This window comes from Furipterus horrens, unplaced genomic scaffold, assembly GCF_987537825.1.
Source record: "Furipterus horrens unplaced genomic scaffold, mFurHor1.1.pri manual_scaffold_4, whole genome shotgun sequence".
Lineage (NCBI taxonomy): Eukaryota > Metazoa > Chordata > Mammalia > Chiroptera > Furipteridae > Furipterus > Furipterus horrens.
In genome coordinates this window covers 109,918,003-109,926,962 of record NW_028327174.1, presented here as the reverse complement: position 1 = coordinate 109,926,962, position 8,960 = coordinate 109,918,003, and the positions used below count along the sequence as shown (strand labels likewise).

Here is an 8,960-nt window from a genome sequence, read left to right as displayed (position 1 = left end):
AAAAAAAGACATAGAAACTGTCAACAAGAACCAGGAAGAAATGAAGAATGCAATCTCTGAACTGAAAAGCACAGTACAATCAGCCAAAAGCAGACTAAATGAAGCAGAGGATCATATTAGTGAGTTAAAGGATAATGTAGGAAATAATTCTCAAACGATACAGCAAAATGAAAAAAGATTGAAAAAATATGAACAAGATGTAAGGGAATTACAGGATAGCATTATAAGAAATAATATCAGGATCATCGGAATAAGAGAGGGAGAAGAAAAGGAGCATGGAATTGAAAAACTGATAGAAGAAATAGTGACAGAAAATTTTTCGAACCTGATGAGAGAAAAAGTTATGCAAGTTCAAGAAACACTGAGAGACGTGTGTTCCCTCAGTTCGTGTTGCGGTAGCGATGGATGCCTTGGATCGGGTTGTAAAACCCAAAACGAAAAGGGCCAAGAGATTCCTTGAGAAGAGAGAACCGATACTCAGTGAAAATATTAAAAATGCCATGCTCATTAAAGGTGGAAATGCAAACTCAACAGTGACACAAGTACTTAGAGATGTGTATGCACTGAAAAAACCATATGGAGTTCTGTATAAAAAGAAAAATATAACAAGACCATTTGAGGATCAGACATCATTGGAATTCTTTTCAAAGAAATCAGATTGTTCTTTATTTATGTTTGGCTCCCATAATAAGAAGCGGCCAAATAATCTGGTAATAGGTTGTATGTATGACTACCATGTGCTGGATATGATTGAATTAGGTATTGAGAAGTTTGTCTCTCTAAATGATATTAAGAATAGTAAATGTCCTGAGGGAACAAAATTCATGTTAATATTTGCTGGTAATGATTTTGATGTAACAGAAGACTACAGAAGGCTAAAAAGTCTTCTTATTGATTTTTTCAGAGGCCCCACAGTATCAAATATCCGCCTGGCTGGTTTAGACTATGTCCTGCACTTCACTGCACTTAATGGGAAGATTTACTTTTGAAGCTATAAGCTGCTGTTGAAAAAATCTGGCTGCAGAACACCACGGATTGAATTAGAGGACATGGGACCCTCATTGGATCTGGTTCAAAGGAGGACGCATCTGCTGTCAGATGACCTTTATAAGTTATCAATGAAAATGCCAAAAGCCCTCAAGCCAAAGAAGAAGAAAAATATCTCCCATGATACTTTCGGTACAACTTATGGAAGGATTCATATGCAGAAGCAAGACTTGAGCAAACTACAAACCAGGAAAATGAAGGGGTTGAAGAAGCGACCTGCAGAAAGGATAACAGAAGACCAGGAGAAAAAATCAAAGAGAATTAAAAAAAATTGATGGAACTTAGCCAGTAACTAGTTTTATTGTAGTCTGTTTACTTAAAGAGAATTATCAATCATCAGTTATCTCAAAGTTTCTTACAAGATTGTATTGTATATTTTTATACAGTAATAATTTACATAAACTATAAATTACATATATTATAAACAGTAATGTACTATTATTAGGTTGAAAGTAAGCCTCTTACTAAAGACATTTTTTTCTCCATGATATACCTCTGTGTCTCCACCCACCCTGCAAAATCCCCTATCTCATTGGTTGGGTAAGTGAGGAGGATCTCCAGAACAGCCACTGGTATCTCAGAGAATTTCTGAGTTAAGCTTTAGAGAAAAGGAGGAAGCCGTGAAAAGTAGAAATGGCCTGAAGAAAGTGTGTACACATGCAGCATGACCTACATGGAAAGTTGTCACCATCTCCCAACATAACTATAATCTGGCTTTTATATTTTACCTTTCAGTTATTTTGCCTGAAATTCTACTAGTTAGACATTAATTTGAAATTTTAATATTTGTGTCATAAAACAAAGGTCTCTAAGAAAGATATTTACTACCTGATCATTGACATATTACCTAACTATTGATTATTTCAAGAGATTCTGCTACTAATTGGAGGCCCACTTCTCTGAGAGAAAGGAAGTTTAATAGGGGTAGAGTGAGAAAGGAAAGAATGGGTAGGATTTAAGACACAGGTCACTTCAGGGTGCTAGGCAGCTAAAGGCCATGCAAAGGCCCCGGGTGTTTGCACACTGAGCTTTTAAAAATGTTTTATTGTTTATGCTATTACAGTTGTCCCAGTTTTCCCCCCTTTGCCCAGCTCACTCCCCATTTCCATAGTCCCCACACTGTTGTCCATGTCCATGGGTCCATCATACATGTTCTTTGATCCCTTCACCTTCTTTCAAACAGTCCCCACTTCCCTCCTCCCTCTTACAACTGTCAATCTGTTCCATGATACAATGCCTGTAGTTCTATTTTGCTCATTAGTTTATTTTGTTCATGAAATTTTCTTTTTTTTTAAATTTTTTTATTGAATTTATTATGGTGACATTGATTAGTGAAATTATATAGGTTTCAGGTGTACAGTTCTATGATGCATCATCTCTATATTGTATTATGTATTCACCACCCCCAGTCAAGTCTATCACCATTTATTCCCCCTTTACCCTCTTCTGCTCCCTCACTTCTTTCCCTCTTGTAATCACCATACTGTTTTCTGTGTCTGAGTTTTTTAAAATTATTTTGCTCAATCCCTTTATCTTGTCCACTCAGCACCCCAAGTTCCCCTCCCCTCTGACACCTATGAGTCTTTCTGTTTTCTTTGTTAGTTTATTTGTTCATTAGATTCTGCATATAAGTGAAATTATATGGTGCTTGTCTTTATAAAGAGTCTGGCTTATTTTCCTTAGCATTATATTCTCCAGATCAATGCTTACTGTCATAAAAGGTAAGCTTTCTTTTCTTACAGTGAGTAGTATTCCATTGTGCAAATGTACCACTGTTTTTGTTTTTTTTTTTTTTTGTTTTTTTTTTATCCACTCATCTACTGATGGGCACTTGGGCTGCTTCCAAATCTTGGCTGTTGTAAATAATGCTGCAGTGAACATAGGAGTGCATATATTCTTTTGAATTAGTGTTTTGGGTTTCTTTGGATATAGTCCTGGAAGTGGAATCACTAAGTCATAAGGCAGTTCCATTTTTAATTTTTTGAGGTAACTATACTGTTTTCCACAGTGGCTGCAGTGATCTCCATTCCCACCAATAGTACATGAGGGTTCCCTTTTCTCCACATCCTCACCAGCACTTGTTGTTTGTTGATATATTGATGACAGCCATTCTGACAGGTGTAAGGTGATATCTCATTGTGGTTCTAATTTGCATTTTTCTGATTAGTGACATTGAGCATCTTTACATATGTCTGTTGGCCATCTGATGGCCACTTCTTTGGAGAAGTGTCTATTCAGGTCCTTTGCCCATTTTTTCATTGAATTGGGGTTTTTTTTTTTTGTTTTTTTGGTGGTGTTTTTATAAGCTTTTTATAAATTTTGGCTGTTACCCCATATCACATGTATCACTGACAAATATGTTCTCCTAAAGTAGGTTGTGCTGATGATTTCCTTTGTTGTACAAACCCTTTTAAGTTTGACATAGTTCTATTTATTTTTTCTTTTGTGTCTGTTGCATGAGGAAATATATTAGAAAAATATTGCTATAAGAAATATCTGAGATTTTACTGCCTATGTTTTCTTCTAGGATTTTTATGGTTTTCAAGTCCAACATTCAAGTCTTTAATCCATTTTGCATTCATTCTTGTATATGTTGTAAGAAGGTGGTCTAGTTTCATTTTTTGCACATATCTGTCCAATTTTCCCATCCCCATTTATTGACTAGACTGTCTACCCCATCGTATGTTCTTTCCTCCTTCATCAAATACTAATTGGCCATAAAGGCATGGCTTATATCTGGACTGTCTATTCTGTTTCATTAATCTATATGTCTACGTATTTTTTATGCTGTCTCTATTACTCTGGCCTTATAGTATAGTATTTTCAGTTTGTTTCTTCAGTGTCTTATAATTTTCCAAGTACAGGTCTTTTACATCCTTGGTTAAATTTATTCCTAGGTATTTTATTTTTTATTTTAGATGCATTAGTAAACAGGATTGTATTCATAGTTTCCCTTTCTAATGATTTATTATTGGTGTATATAAATGCAATTGATTTTTGGATATTTATTTTATATCCTGCTACTTTACTGATTTCATTTTTCAGTTTGTTTTTTCTTTTAATTGGATCTTTAGGATTCTCTATATACAGTATTGTATCATCTGGAAATAATGGAGTTGCTTCTTTTTCTTTTTATTCCTTGAATTTCGTTAGTTGTAATCCGTGTATTCAGGATTTTTTATTCTTCCTGATTCAGTTTTGGAAAATTCCATGTTTCTAGGAGTTTATCCATTTTGTCCAGACTATTCAATTTATTCACATATCCTTGTTCATAAGATTTTCTTAAAATCCTTTGAATTTCTTTGGTGTTAGTTGTTACTTCTCTTTCATTTCTGATTTTATTTCTTTGGGTCCTCTCTTTTTCTTGATGAGTTTGGGTAAAGGTTTGTCAATCTTGTTTATGTATTCAAAGAACCAGATCTTGGTTTCATTGACCTTCCATATTGTTTTTGGTTTTTTTTTTTTAGACTCTACTTTATTTCTGCTTTGATCTTTATTATTTCCATTCTTCTACTCACTTTTGGCTTTTTTATTTTCTAATTCTCTTACATGTAAAGTTAGATCGTTTATTTGAGATTTTCTTATATCTTGAGGTAGGCCTGTAATGCTATAAATTTCCCTTGTAAGACTGTTTTCACTGTATCCCATAGATTTTGGATTGTTGTGTTCTCATTTTCTTTAGTTTCAAGGTATCTTTTGATTTCTTCCTCGATCTCGCTGTTAAACGATTCATTGTTTATTTAATAACATGTTAATTAGCTTCCAAAAAAAAAAACAAAAAGAAACACTGAGAGTTCCAATACAAGGGGAACCCCCAAAAACCCACTCCAAGGCACATCATAATTAAAATGGCAACATTCCAAGACAAAGAGAGAATCCTAAAAGCAGCAAGAGAAAAACAGCAAATAACTTACAAGGGAGCTCCAATAAGGCTATCGACTGATTTCTCAACAGAAACATTACAAGCCAGAAGGGAATGGTCAAAAATATTTTAAGCAATGAAAAACAAAGGCCTACAACCAAGAATACTCTACCCAGCAAGGCTCTCATTCAAAATAGAAGGTGAAATAAGGAGTTTCTCAGACAAAAGAAGACTAAAAGAATACATCTCCACCAAACCAGCATTACAAGAGATTCTAAAGGGAATATTCTAAGAAAAAGGAAGAGAAAAAACAAAAAAAGAGTAGAGGAACAGAGATACAAAGGAAAATGAATAAATACATGTCAATAATAACCTTAAATGTAAATGGATTAAATGCTCCAATTAAAAGACATAAGGTAACGGAATGGATAAGAAAACAGGACCCACATATTTGCTGTCTACAAGAAAGACACCTCAAAACAAAAGATTTACATAGACTAAAAGTAAAGGGATATAAAAAAACATTCTAAGCAAATGGACATGAAAAAAAAAGCTAGGGTAGCAGTCCTCATATCAGACAAAACGGATTTCAAAGCAAGGGCAATAAAAAGAGACAAAGAAGGACATTTCATAATACTTAAAGGAATGATCCATCAAGAAGATATAACACTGATAAACATATATGCACTCAACATAGGAGCACCCAAATACATAAAGGAAATACTAGAAGACCACAAGAAGGATATTAACAACAACACACTCATAGTAGGGGACTTCAACACTCCATTATCAACAATAGACAGATCATCCAAGCAAAGAAACATCAAAGATATACAGGCATTGAACAACACACTAAACCACATGGACTTAACTGATATATATAGAACTTTTCACCCCAAAGAAGCAAAATATACATTCTTTTCAAAGGCACATGGGACATTTTCAAAGGTAGACCACATAACAGGACACAAAACAAGCCTCAAAAAATTCAAGAAAATTGAAATCATATCAAGCATCTTTTCAGACCACAATGCCTTGAAACTAAAAATCAACCTCAGGAAAAAAAAATCAAAGACACCCAAACTCATGGAGAATGAATAACACGTTATTAAATAATGAATGGGTTAACAATGACATCAAAGAGGAAATCAAGAAATTTCTAGAAACTAATGACAATGAACACACAACAGCCCAAAACCTATGGGACACAGCAAAAGCAGTCCTAAGAGGGAAGTTCATAGCAATACAGGCATATCTGAAAAGACTAGAAAAATCGCAAATAAAAAATCTAATCCTAAAGCTACAAGAACTAGAACAACAACAACAAACAAAGCCTAGGGCAAAAAGAAAAAAGGAAATCATTAAGATCAAAGCAGAATTAAACGACATAGAAACTAAACAAACAATCCAAAAATTCAACAAAAGTAGGAGCTGGTTCTTTGAAAAAATAAACAAAATCGACAAGCCTTTAGCCAGGCTCAAGAAAAAAAGAGAGAAGACCCAAATAAATGAAATCAGAAATGAAGAGGAGAAATCATGACTGATACCTCAGAAACACAAACAATTATAAGAAATTACTACAAACAACTATATGGCAAGAAATTTGACAACCTAGTAGAAATGGACAGATTTCTAGAAACATATAACCTTCCAAAACTGAATCAAGAAGAAGTAGAAAGTTCCAACAGACCAATAACAAAGAAGGAAATTGAAACAGTAATCAAAAATCTCCCTGCACACAAAAGCCCTGGACCGGATGGCTTCACAGGCAAATTTTACAAAACATTTAGGGAAGAACTAACTCCTACTCTCCTCAAACTATTCCAAAAAATCCAAGAAGAGGGAAAAATCCCAAACTCTTTCTATGAAGCCAGTATTACCCTAATTCCAAAACCAGGTCAAGACAAAACAAAGGAAGAAAACTACAGGCCAATATCACTGATGAACATAGATGCTAAAATCCTCAATAAAATTTTGGCAAAAACGATCCAGCAATACATCAAAAAGATCATACACCATGATCAAGTGGGATTCATCCCAGGGATGCAAGGATGGTTTAATATTTGCAAATCAATAAATATAATACATCACCTAAACAAAATGAAAGACAAAAATCACATGATCATATCTATAGATTCAGAAAAAGCATTTGATAAAGTACAACACCTATTTATGATGAAAACACTCAGCAAAATGGGAATAAAGGGAGCATACCTTAACATAATTAAGGCTATATATGAGAAGCCTGAAGCCAACATCATATTCAATGGACAAAAACTGAAAGCATTCCCCCTGAAATCAGGAACTAGACAAGGCTGTCCACTCTCCCCACTTCTATTCAACATAGTGTTGGAAGTCCTAGCCACAGCAATCAGACAAGACAAAGAAATAAAATGCATCCAAATTGGGAAAGAAGTAAAACTATCACTATTTGCAGACGACATGGTAGTATACCTAGAAAACCCTATAAACTCCACTAAAAGACTACTCGATATAATAAGTGATTTTGGCAAAATAGCAGGGTACAAAATAAATATACAGAAATCTAAGGCATTTCTGTACACCAAAAATAAAAAATCAGAAACAGAGGTAAAAAACAAAATACCATTTACTATAGCAACAAGGAAAATGAAATACCTAGGAATAAACTTAACCAAAGAGGTAAAAGACCTGTACACTGAAAATTATGCAACATTGAAGAAAGAAATCAAGGAAGATACAAATAAATGGAAGCAAATACTATGTTCTTAGATGGGAAGAATCAACATCATCAAAATGACCATACTACCCAAAGCAATTTACAGATTCAATGCAATCCCTATTAAAATATCAATGACATATTTCACTGACATAGAACAAATACTCCAAAAATTCATATGGAACCAAAAAAGACCCTGAATAGCAAAAGCAATCTTGAAACAGAAGAACACAGCGGGAGAAATCACGATACCAGACATAAAACAATACTACAAAGCCACTGTGATCAAAACAGTCTTGTACTGGCATAAGAACAGACATATAGATCAGTGGAACAGAATAGAGAGCCCAGAAATACACCCAGGCCTCTATGGTCAACTAATCTTTGATAAAGGCAGAAGGAACATAAAATGGAGTGAGAAGAGCCTCTTTAACAAATGGTGCTGGGAGAACTGGACAGGGACGTGCAAAAAAATGAAACTAGACCACCAACTTACACCACACACAAGAATAAACTCAAGTTGGACTAAAGACTTAAATGTAAGCCATGACACCATAAAAGTCCTAGAGGAAAACATAGGTAGGAAAATTTCAGATATCCCACGTAACAATATCTTCACAGGTACATCTCCTAAGGCAAGAGAAATAAAGGAAAAAATTAACAAATGGGACTACATCAAACTAAAGAGTTTCTGCTCAGCAAAAGAAAACATCAGCAAGATGAAAAGGAAACCAACCATATGGGAAAACATATTTGCCAATGATATCACAGACAGGGGACTGATCTCCAAAATATATAAAGAGCTTATACAACTCAACATCAAGAAAACAAACAGCCCAATTAAAAAATGGGCAAAGGACCTGAACAAACACTTCTCCAAAGAGGACATACAGAAGGTCCATAGGCACATGAAAAAATGCTCAACATCATTGGCCATCAGAGAGATGCAAGTAAAAACCACAATGAGATACCACTTTACACCTGTCAGAATGGCCATCATCAACAAATCAACAAACAACAAATGCTGGCGAGGATGTGGAGAAACAGGAATCCTACTGAACTGTTGGTGGGAATGCAGACTAGTGCAGCCACTATGGAAAACAGTATGCAATTACCTCAAAAAAACTAAAAAAGGAACTGCCCTTTTGAACCAGCGATTCCACTGCTAGGATTATACCCGAAAAATCCTAAAACCCTAATTCAAAAAAGCCCATGCACCCCTATGTTCATAGCAGCCCTGTTTACAATAGCTAAGTGCTGGAAACAGCCTTAGTGAAATAAGCCAGATAAAGAAAGAAAAATACCATTTGATATCACCTAATACAGGAAACTAAAGAGCAACACAAACAAACG

General features: G+C 34.7%; 1 pseudogene; it reads left to right on the top strand.

Moving 5' to 3' along the window:
• Positions 1 to 339: 339 nt before the first annotated feature.
• Positions 340 to 1,331, top strand: LOC150012661 (ribosome production factor 2 homolog pseudogene; annotated as a pseudogene).
• Positions 1,332 to 8,960: the final 7,629 nt, after the last annotated feature.